At 38.8% G+C, this 12271-nt stretch overlaps 1 long non-coding RNA gene across 1 annotated transcript; it reads left to right on the plus strand.

Moving 5' to 3' along the window:
- The first annotated feature begins 973 nt into the window (after positions 1-973).
- On the plus strand, positions 974-12038 carry LOC148190141 (uncharacterized). The gene is made up of 3 exons (XR_015775287.1): positions 974-1136; positions 9258-9306; positions 10582-12038. It is a non-coding gene; the product is annotated as an uncharacterized LOC148190141 (long non-coding RNA).
- The last annotated feature ends 233 nt before the right edge of the window (positions 12039-12271 follow it).

Below are 12271 nucleotides of genomic sequence, written 5' to 3' on the forward strand. Positions count from 1 at the left end.
ACTGACGAGGCTTAATTGCCATGTTAACTCATCACAAAACACACTTCATTCAAACTGGAAACAAAAACAATAGAACTCACACAAACTGTCTTGGTTACTCTTGCAAGTAATGTAATTAGTAGGTCCACTGTTCTACCAATCATTAGTTCTGGTTTGGTCAAAAGAAATCCTTAATTCACAAAGTTAGATGTACAAGAACATCCCGTTATTTCCCATGGTCTTTCTTTGCTGTTGTGGTTGTCGGCTGTGTATTGTCCTGTAATTAATCCCTCCGCCACTAGATATCACAGTAGTTTTTTGCTCAGCTGCCTGTTCCACCAGTAGAGATGGAATTCTTAGCTCGGGTGGTGCATGCTGTGCACTACATACAATGAGTTTGATAGAAAGAGGAGCACTTGTATGTATGATGATATTGAAAAAACATACCTTCAGGATTCTAACCACCCTGCTATACCATAATACCGCGGTCACCATGTTGTATTGTTGTTTGGGTTAGTTGAAGAATCCTTGTAGGTGAAACCACCCATGAAACTGAAGGGCTATTGCACACTGAAGAGAATATAGCCACTGAACTGAAAGAGGAATTTGACAGTTTTCTGTAAGTGTATTTTTTATCATTGCCACACCATATGGTAGGTGCTGCCATGATTGTTGTTCTACTTCATGGCTGAGAAAATAACAGAGAGGTGGATGCCAGCATATTTGTCCTCTAATTGTGTTTCCCCTCGTACTTTTTTTCATGTTTGCTCTAGAAAGCAGTCAGACAAACTTTGACAAACACACTTTATAAATAAATTTGACTTGACCGCAGCCACTGTTGCCAAGCAACACTTCTCCAAAGACCTCCACCATTGTACCGCGTGCCCAAAAGAGACAAACAGACAGGCAAGAGTTTGACTGAAACAAACCATGTAATATGAAAACAAACACGGAGATTTGAGGAAGTGTCGTGTTCTCTCTGCTACAGCCGCTTTTCAAATGAAACGCTTGCCAGGAGGCTTAAGTCAACTCAGCTGGTCGCACAGATGCTGTCCATTCCCTACAACGCAGTCGCCAGCGCAGGGAGCACCAAACCCTCTGTGAAGCCAATTTCAAAATGGACAGCTGTGATTCCAGCGCAGGCTCCGGCGCGATGGGTGAGAATGTTGCTTCACACAAACTCAGCAGAACCCTTGTGATGGAAATAAGGGTTTTGTCCTTTTATTTCGAAACTTTCATTTCAGCCTCTCCGCACCTTTAGCGTGGACTGTATTGTGTGTAACATACAAAACACAGTTAAACAAATGGAATGTCACGTGGAATATCTCTACAAGAAAAACACATAATTACGAGCTTAATTGCATCATTGCCTCAAGATGGGGCATAAAACAAAACAATACTTTTATAAAGCGCCTATCAAATGGGTGTATTCACCAGATAATCACTGCCTGCAGGTTGAATTAAATGAGGTTAATTAGAGGGCCACTGGAGAATGGAAATAAAAAATATATCATTAGTTTGGAAAGTCATGACGTGTTGTGCAAGTTAGCTGAAATAGAAAGTTGACTTTGGACAAGCATTGAATTCTGAAATATGGTGGAAGGTTATGTTTATTGTCAGACTGAGCTTCAAAAGGAATGACAAAAATTCAATGTATGGCTGAGCAGCGTGGGCAGCTAACTTTCTGGCTGGGCAATCTTCTGCTTGCCGTGAGATAGTGTTCTCTTCTTAACAAGTTGTCATACCTGAAGGACATCTGTATAAGTTGCTGTTTGAAAGTGGGGACAAAAACCATGCTTCACAGAGTGAAGTTGTGTGTTATTTGGAAGAATGTTGTTATGGTTATCTTTATGCTCCACTTCAATAAGGACCTGTGTCCACAGGTTTTTTTTCTCCTTTTTTTGATCACCTACATCTTCTATCAGTTCTTCCCTGTTAGGAGAGAGCATAAAAACAAGTGTAAACTCTGCATAAATTTGCCTGAGAATGTGCAGAAACATATGGCCTCACACTCACCACTGGACACTGTGCCCCCTTTTTGTTTTAGTTCTGAGCATTTTTTAAGTTTGCTTTAGACAATTTAGATTGAAGAAATTCCACTCCCAGACATTAAGTCCCAGTTTTACCAACGATTCTGTCTATATTGGATGATTCTGCACTTCACAGTTTATGTCCAGTGCCTACCTGCAGTGCTCATTTAGAAAGCAATGTGCCCTACATGTAGCAACAGGGGATGTGAAATAAGGGCATGAAGGTTGAGGTGGTGAATGCGTGTATGCCAAATCCAGCATTCATCCAAGAGAAATAAGTTTGCTTCCTATTTCACCACAGCAGTTAACATTTATATATCATTAAAGCAACGTTATTTTGAATTGGACAAAGCAACGCAGCTAATTTGAAACCAATCATTGTGAAACTTGCTGGATATCTTAAACAATAATGTAAAACAATGACTGTAAGGTTATTTCTGAAATTACAAGTGGCAGTACAAATGCAGAAAATGAGTGTGGCTTAACACCAATAAGTCAATAAATCAGAGATCGGTTGTTCAATCTTTACAAAACTTCAGGATATATTTCATAATAATGTGGAACCATGTGTATAAAATTAGTTTGAAACCAAATACTAGTTCCAAACAAGTGCATTTAGCCATGAATCAATGAAAGTTTGTCCAAACATTACCGTTTTATAAAACAAAATGAAACTGTGTGATCATTATTCACTTGCAGATAATTCCCAAGACTAGTCGGACGCTTTAACTTAATGTGTTGTTTCAAATTTGTTGCCACTGTGGCTGGTGTTTAGCTTTTCTGGTCTTACATGCAAAATTTATATAAAAACTGGAATCTGTGCTCATTTTATCATAAAACTTATGATCTCTTATGAACTGGCTTCAGCAGTTGTTGTGATGTCTGAATTGCCAGATGCACCAGCCGTGTTTGTGTCATCCGTAGTGTTTCCCTTCCAGCACATGCATGCACAACACTGATAAATGTATTATGGAAAGAACAAAAGTATTTTATGATTTTTATTCTTAAATGAAAACTATTTTTCACATATTAATAGGATTTATAAGGTAGGACATGAATTTATTGTGAGTAGCTCTGCGAGGTGTCATCAAGAGTACAAAAGACACTTTTCCTGAGGACAAAAAGTCTAAATAAACAATGCTTTGGAGAGAGCATGTCTACTTTTTCAGAACAAGAGCGCTCAGCCTCCCCACAGTGTCATTTTTCATTTTTCTTATCTTCTGCACCTTGAAGGCTGCCACAGAGGAGAAGTCTGCAGCGCTGCGCTCCAGGAAAGCTTCAGTGGTCTCCAGAGAAAAAGTCTTCGTTTAGTATTGAACAGTCCAGTAACCATGTCTTTGAGCTGTGTCTGAGGCCACTGCCTCTTCTCTCAAACTTCCATTTGCTAGTTTTCTGTTGTGAGGAAACGTATTGCATTTTCTCAGTATCTCTGCGGATATCAATGCATTTTCTCAACACTTTCTGGGTTTTGATTTGCTCACCCACAAATGTCACAAAATTGAAATTCTTGAGGATCTGTTGACAGGCGATTTGGGAGAGTAGAAAAAACGAAAGAGGAGAAAGATTCGTCAGGGCTGTTCAGTGTTTTTATGCAACTGACACTGAGGAAATGGGAAACGCCTTATTTGCTGTGGGGTGGGATTTTGCTTTTGCTGACAATTTTCACAGTTTTGAGTTCTGCACATCTAAGTAAGCCTGAGCCACTTGATAAAAGCAGAAAAAGCAATTGCCACTGTCATCTACAAAATGGGATTTGTGATATATAGGCGGCTTTTTTTTATCCACTGTCTCTAACTTACAGTATGTCGAACAGCACGGCCTGTTTCATCACAGAATGAACTCCACATACCCGCATGGTTTTATACTGTAAGAGCTGTTAGTTATTGTTAGTCATCTCTGACAGATTCTATCGAGAGTGGATATATAATTTAGCTTTTATGTTTCAGTTGTATCTCGTGAAAAGTCCATGTGGCTTTCTGCATTTTAACATGTTATCCCTGGCGCTCTTTCAGATGGCAGAGGGTAAAGGACAATAGAAAGAGGATCAAAGACTTTTACCCTGAATCACACTGCCCATTCTTTGTGCACTCTGTTCAGCATGTGGAGGAAATGTACTTTTAACTTGCCTTTTATTAGAAAGGACACTGTAAGAGAACAAACATCGTCAGATCTTTTGTAGAGCCAATTTCTTACTTTTGTGTTATATGGAAGAAACTAAGAAATGACATTCTGTCATATTGGTACAAGGGCATACTTTCCATTTCAACATCAAAACAGCATGGGGGGATTATGAGACAATAGGCCCCTGGGCAAAGATTTGCAAAGGGCCCCACCACCTCTCCTACACAGGAGCAAGACTTTTTGTGGTTTTGTGTCTCTGCAGTCCTTTTGTCAAAGAGATTGTGCTTCAGAGTTGCTATGAAGTCCCTTCTTTACATCTCCATTTTTACACAGAACCAACGGTATCATCATGCCGCTCCAATGTGTGACTTTAGATAGCGTACCGGCATCGCAGAAACAAAAGTGGCACAACTGGCATGGCATTTAACACAGCAAGATTGGCCTTTATTGTGACATATAACTTACACTTCAGCAGTATTTTCTGATAATATGCCATTAACAATCATTTAACGTCCTTGTTATATAGAGGCTAATCTTGTCCTCTGCTTGGAGAGTAAGGAGGTCCTGAACCTAATTGTTTTCCCAATTTGCAGGGATTTACAGCTGTTGTCCCTTTTAAAATTACTGCTTTGGGTTGCATCCGTAACGTGTCGACATAATGTCACACCCATCCTTCCAGCTGTCCCTTTTACAAAGTCACCGTTTCAGCCCTGTTACTACCTCCATTGCTAGCTAAAGGGCAAAAAAAATCTATCCCTCCATTCCGCCAGAGCAGCGAAGCACCATAACTGGTCGATATTCCTGCTTTGAACAGGCAGTGTAAAATCAGCTTTGTGTCTCCTTGTGGTACTTTTATTTCTTTTTGTAGTTGTTGGGGACCTTGGAAGTAATTTTTTTGGTCTTATTTAGGTAATCTTGCGTCTTTTTATGGTAATTATGTCTGTTTTGGTAACATTGTGTCGCTTTGCGATCATTGTATGTCTCCTTGTGGTTGTCTAGTGTCTCTTTATGGTTGTTTTACTGGTTTTGCAGTTTTTGTCTCTTTGCAGTTTGCAACATCTCTTTGTAGTCTTTTTGTTTGTCTTTGTTGTCAAGTCCCCTGGTCTGTATATGTACAGGTAAAATTTTGCAAGTGAAAGCCAGGGGGCCCCCACCACATTGGGCCCCGAGGCATGTAAAAGGTAAGCTCATTCAGTAATCCATCCATGTAAAAGAAATTTTTGACCATTACACAATTTTCTGCATGATGGCAAATATGTAAAAATCAAAACAAAAGTTTTATTGGTGGAGACATATGCACATATGCACATTCTAAATATTGAGGGGGACTGTGTTCCCTGTGTACCCCTGAATCTACACCTATATAAATGTATGAGGACTTTTCCTGTCTCAAAGTTGCTGCAATAAGAATCCTTGTTCTTCCTGTTGGAAAATTCCTGTGTGCCTCAAGATTTTTTTTTCTAGGAAAGATGCCAGATGTTTGGAAAAGGCTTCAGTGTTCTGTCACTGCTCTGATGTATCATCCAGCATTTAAAAGGAACCAAAATAGCCACAGCTTGATGAACCAAAATCTGCAGGCCACTGTTCACACGTGTCAGACCTTGTATTCAGTACACAAAAAAACAGAAAGTCAATGGCCTTGACCCCGTTCAGCTAAACGTCACTCATCATTCATGATGTCAGTCAGAATGTTACATAATGAAGTCCTTGGTGGTCTGAGGGGTCTCTGCTGGCAGTGTGGCCCACCGCTGCTGTGTCACTCAAAGACTCACTCTCCTGTGTATGATGACATAATCTCTGTAGCATCAATAGTTATCTTTCAGGTACATCAAATATGCATTTTATTTTTATTTATTCATATCCAATGTGCTGTTTGCAGCATGAGCACATTGTTTAAAGCTGCACTAATCAATATTTTGATGTTAACAACAGATAGTATGTCTAAATATGATGTGAAAGGGGTTGCTTGTAGTTAAGTCACATGAGAATAAGCACCCAGCTTTGCAGTTTGGCTCAGCTTTATGAAGCATGTTAGCTTCTCTCAGTTGATTGTTTGTGTGTGGAGGAGTGTGAAGGGGAGATACTGCAGGTCTTTCCTTCCTGCTGCTGTCAGACTTTACAAGAACACTGCTCCCACTAGTCCATACATACAAAAACTGACAATCATCACTCATGTTCAACATCAGCATTTACTAGACTGTGCAGAATTCATACTTCCTGCGTGCAATAATGTGAGTTCAACCAGTCAGTCAGTCTACTTAATAAATTTTGCATTTTTATTGTTGACTCACTAATTATATCTTGATTAATTTTTTGATTATGCCTCTTGTTTTGCACGGTCCCCTTTGCTGCTGTAACAAAAATGAAAATTTCCCCTGCTTTGGGACTTATAAATATGTATCTAATCTTTTTGTCAAATGATGTGCAACTGAACTCTGTTGATTGACTCTCACAGCTCTCATCAACCTCATTTATGACACATGCTAATTGCCTAGCGCCAAACAGCTGACAAAGTTTGCCTCTAGCTTAGGGCATAACTGCAGAAATGGATATTAACCATGCATTCCTATGAAAGTTGCTTAGTCATGATATAGCCAAAAAAGTTTGCTGTTATAAAACAACCTGGATCTTCCGCATCATGAGGCCCATAATGCAGGCGCACTGGAGAAATTGCTGGCCCAACGGCTATCTCATGGTTCAGCCCTTAGCTAACTTGAATGTGAATAAAATGATTTAATTGTATGGCTCTTTTGTCACCTTATAAAGAACCTTTCAACCCAGGTAACTTGAGCCAGAAGTGTCTGGGGTTTTGTTGTTGTCAAATGATCACTGTGTCGCTTGATGTTCAAGTTTTGACCTTTAGATTGCCCGAAAGGTTCTGCTTTTTTAGTTCATTTTGCAAAGCATCATTCATTATATCCAAAACTCACCTATAAAATTTAAGAGTAAAATTATTTGTCGTTATTTGTTTATTATTTGTTGTTGCAGAATATAAGTTAAAATAAGCACAACGGTGAGAAAAGGCTTAATATTACATTTTACTGAAAAGGTCTGTTTATGTCTCCATTGTATGTGGTGTTGACTTCTGTGCCCCACCGCTGTATGATTTGTACTTTGTGCTTGTACTTATTAAATGCATTGTGGATGGTGTTTGCTTCAGTAAAAGTTCCTCAGGCAGGTTAGGCGTCCAAGATATTTTGAAAAGTATTGATCATAGACTTAGTCCTCTGGAGCCTTTAGGGCACAGTAATAAGCACCATCTACCTGCAGCCTAGTGATGCCATTTAGGTATGAAAATGTTTACTACTCCAGATTGTTTATGACCACAGATATCCACAGAGTGCATCAGCATCATTTGGCAGGTGTTGATTTGTTCCGTTCCCCTACTGATTCTCTCGAACAATAAAAAGAACCATAGAGACGCTCAGAGCCCAGAAGAGTCTTGACATCAAGTAAACTGAGTGTAATCAGTAAAATATAAATGTGCCAGCTTACTAAAATCATTAGTTGGATGGGTTTTTTAGGGCTTTTCATTGTACCTCAAAAAAACCATAACGGATTTATGTGATTACGAGATCATTGGAGCATTCTTTAACTCAGATCAGTGCCTTAGGTGATTTGGTTTTCTAAAATTGAGACCTCAAAGGTTCTTTTTTTTCCTGCTGCCTTTTTTGATCAACCTTTAACACTGAAGCTGCCTTGCTTTTTGACAATGATGACAATGTCTTGAAATTAACAGGATAACGCTTGTGATATTTATTCAGTGATATAATCATAATTAATAATAAAAAAAGCCCTACGCTGGTTTTGGTCAAAACAATTTTGTTATGTTACTAAGTATAATACATTAAAACCAGACAGTGACTGTAACTATATAATATATTTAATTCACATGTGTCTATGTATATTTTTACTATCTACAGGTAAGTAGGATTTAAATCGATATCTTTACATCCAAATGTCCTTGGGCAAGACACAGAGTCCCAAATTGCTCGCGATGGTAACCCTGCCAGCAATGTGTGAGTGTATGTGCGGATGGGTGCATGAGCACCAAAAGTCTAAGTTTTTACCTAATATCAAATCGTGTCTCTCCAGTGAAGGTTTGCAAGATTTTTTGTTCCACAGAGTACAGTAAAATTATGAGTCAAAAATTAAATTATTTTTGTTGAACACCTGTCATTTAGTAGGCATGAGATTATCAAGCCTCAACAATAATGTATCGCATGTGTGTCTGGCATAAGATAACTACTGCAGATACTGCAACCAATTTCACACATGCATGAGTTATCCACAAGTGCAATGTATTTCATATTTTCTCTATTTCTTTTAAAGAGAAACAATCAAAACCATGCTTTCTTACACTTAGGCCACCTGGTATGGTGTAAGATTTGTGTCATACACCTAGGACATGGTTTTGGAATTCAAAAAAAAAGGAACTTTTTTAGCTTTTGGAGAGTGAACAGGGACTGGCTGTCAAAACATAGCACTTACTATGACATCATGTAGACTGAACTTTTGCACAGGGGATGAAAAGCTCATTTTCATACAGAAAATGCACTAGAAGAGGTATATGGAAATTCTGTGTTAAAGGTTTTGAATATATTTCCATTGCATCATGAAAGCAATGAAAATGGTTGCCTACCATGGGTCCTTATTAATACTCAGTTGTGATTTGATGTCAAAAAATGCCTGAGGTTTTGCTCAGATTGATGCTGCTGTTGTTTTTGCAAGCTTTAGCAAGCATCAGGTTTGGAACTGTAGGTGAACTCTTGGTACACAATCTAATATTAATGCAAAACAAGGACACATATTTTGCTTGGACTTAACAGCAGCCCAAAAAACAGAACTGAGCTAAGCTTGTCTGTTCTCCTCAATGACAATATGTTTGTTGTTTAAGGATATATTATGGTATAGCATAATCAAGTTTTATTAGACTTTACTAGACATCTTTTGTACTTCTGATCATTGTGTCTTTTGCTATTGGTAACATTTTACTAACAAGGAGTTACCTGTACATGGTGTGTTTTCACTGTGCAGCACGCGTTGGATGTGTTGATGAACTGCTGTGGCTCGCCTTTTTTTCTTTTTCTTGCTCATCTTTCTTCTGTTTTTTTTTTGTCCACACAGGCTGCATCGCTGCTGTGTCACTGCTGCTGAGCTGCTGCTGTTTGCTAGTGTAAGTTTGGCTTTTTCTCAGAATGCTTACTGCAGAAACATGTGCATGTTATAATGTGAAAAAAAATGAATTCATGTTTAAACAGTTGGTCATTTTTCTAACTGCCAATTGTTTTACTTGACTACTTTTTTCCCCTCTTTCAAATAACAAAGCTAACCTGGGGGTTTGTTAAAACATTCTTCTTCTTGTGTTTCTTGCCCTGTATGACTTATCTTAAGTGTTGCAGTGGAGTTCCCAGATCTTAACTTGGCAAATACAATGTTATTAAGACCAAAAATAATAATAATAATAACTTAATTTATATAGCACCTTTTAAAACAGATGTTTACAAAGTGCTTTAAATGATAAAGCAAAGGCAGGAACTCAGGGAATAATAAAATAAACATCAACGATCAGGCCAAAAGTCAAACAAAAAGGCAAGAAAATGCCAACACAAAGGGAAAACAAGAATAAAGCAAATAAAAGGAATATAAGTGATAGAACAGGCAGATCTCAAAAGGCAGTTAAAGTACTAAATTAATATAAATTTGTTTCTTAGAAATAATCTAAGAATAATGGCCAAAACTACAAAAACACAAAAAGAAAATAATAATACAAAAAGTTGTAACAACTGCAAAATATTCCAGCTAATCCTGTGAAATAACACAGGATTTTGTTTGTAATGCACCATACTATTACAAAAGTCTCCTCAAAATGTCTGTTTACAGTCACTGCAAGTTTTCCATTAAAATTTAGTGACACACAAAAGCACAAACACACTTTGAGATTCTACTATCACAAATAATAAATTCAGAAAAACTCATTTTCAACTTATTTTCTTCTTTTTTTGAAGAAGAAGAAACAGATCTCATCTTCCCTCGTCTGTGTTTCACTTTGCAGACTCATTTTCAGCGGACTGACTTCCATTTTGCAATCACAATGACAAATATTGTCATTTAAAGATATTGAAGTTAGTCTTGAAGCAGTGTAATACAAGAGTGAAGTAAGCACTATGCGGCGAGCATTTCGATAAACACTTTTAAGGCGTCATTAGCACGCTCATTACACAACACGCAACACAGTCAAGCCACAGGTCCATCTAGTTTAATTAGTATGATAGACCTTGTCATGTCAGCACCAGCTATGCATGTTTATTGCCGCAAGTGATAACTAAAAAATCCATTGAATGTTGAGCTAATTTGAACAAATATTGTCCTATATAATAGCCTGCAGCCATTTAAAAACAGTCCTTATCACGGCCAAACAAAGCTGCAATTCCCTTCTCTTCTGTTGCAGTCCATCCATCAGAGAGCACAACAGTCTTCATTTATAGGCCTGCAAGAAGCTGCGCCCAAGGTGAGTTCTCACAGTTGGAGTCAGCCTGACCCTCATCAATGATTTGTGGCTGCTACACAGGCCACCACTTCCCCTCCTCGCCCCCTGCTTTGTTTAGAGGCCTTGGGGTTGGCGCGCTGTGGCTGGAGGATCTCACAAGGTGGTGACAGCAGGAGTGGTGGGCCACGCGGCCATGACGGGAATTAATGAGACATGCATGGGTAATAAGATTACAAAGCTTGTAGCAGGGAAAGCCAGAAAGGGGGATTACCAGGTACACGCTGTGACAACCTCAATTCTGCAGAGTGGTGCGGGGACGCACCTGTATGTACAACCCGAGTAACATTGGCGACGACACTGGCGTGGATGGAGACATGGCAGCTGCGCTATCTCATTTGTAGGGTCTGGGACTCCCAATACTCCCAGTGGCGTCAGGTTCATGGCAAGAAAAGACATCTGCCAAGCTGTCTCTTCAACTCCTGCGGGGTTTCAGTGAGGAGAAAAATGCAGTCTGTAGGAAAAAAAAAAAAAGATACTGTTCCAGATAATCAATTTTGAAATGTATGAATCTTTAGTAACTAAATGCCCTGAATAAAAGCATCTGCTAATATCTCAAATGTCAATTGGACACCAATATTATATATTATCATACGCACTGAGACGCACTATATGATGAATGACTGTGTGCACAGACAGTGGCCCTGACCTTTACATATTGCATCATCAACACATTAATAATGCATCCCATAGCACTTTGCTCAGTGCCATTACTATGTTTCATATTGTGAGTTGAAAAACAACAACACTTCATTCTCCTACTTTTGCTTGCCAGCTTTGTCTGTCAACCAGACCTTAAGGGCCTGTTTAAAAATTAATGAGCAGTGCTTACACTGTAAATAACTGCTGGTAATGCACCGTGGGTTATTTGAAATGTAAAACCCGCTGTCATGCTTTGATTATCTATGTATCTGCCCTGAGCACGGATCGGAGCGCGGAAGCAGTGTTCCATGCAGTGTGGTTGCTGGCTGACTTATTAAGGCTCACTGTCATTTGTGAACATGTTGAACAGTTCCCCTGAGTTGAGAAGCAATGGGGTTACTGCAACAGCACTTTGAGGGCACTTCTTGTATCATACATAATGTGATGTAATTCTGAAGGGGTAATTATTTTTTGAACTCCAAGGATTTAGTAAAGCAATGCTGTGCTGCTGAAAATATGTCACAGGGAGATCGCTTTTAAGGAATTTCACACATCCATTGGCAGTTTATAAAACAATGGGGCCCTGGGCACAGAGATGAAAAAGGCCCCACTGCCACCTCAATAGGAGCTAGACCATGCTGTGTCTCAGTCAGATACTTCAGTACTTTTATTTGCTGTTTTGAGTGCATAAGTGTGTTCACACTGAGAGGTTTGGCAAAATGCAGTACGCTATAAGTTAGGGGTAGACCGATATGGTTTTTCAGGGCCAATACCGATTACTAGTACCTAATGAGACCAATGACTGATATTTGGAACCGATATGCATTTACAATAACAGTGAAATATTTCCATCAATTTTAGAATTTGGAATATAACAAACTTCAAAACAAAAGTTTGTTTAAACACCTTTAGCAAATGTTTAATCCAAAAATGAAACTTTGAACACTATATA

This window comes from Plectropomus leopardus, chromosome 2, assembly GCF_026936395.1.
Source record: "Plectropomus leopardus strain MGB_pleo_1.0 chromosome 2, ASM2693639v1, whole genome shotgun sequence".
Classification (NCBI taxonomy): Eukaryota; Metazoa; Chordata; class Actinopteri; order Perciformes; family Serranidae; genus Plectropomus; species Plectropomus leopardus.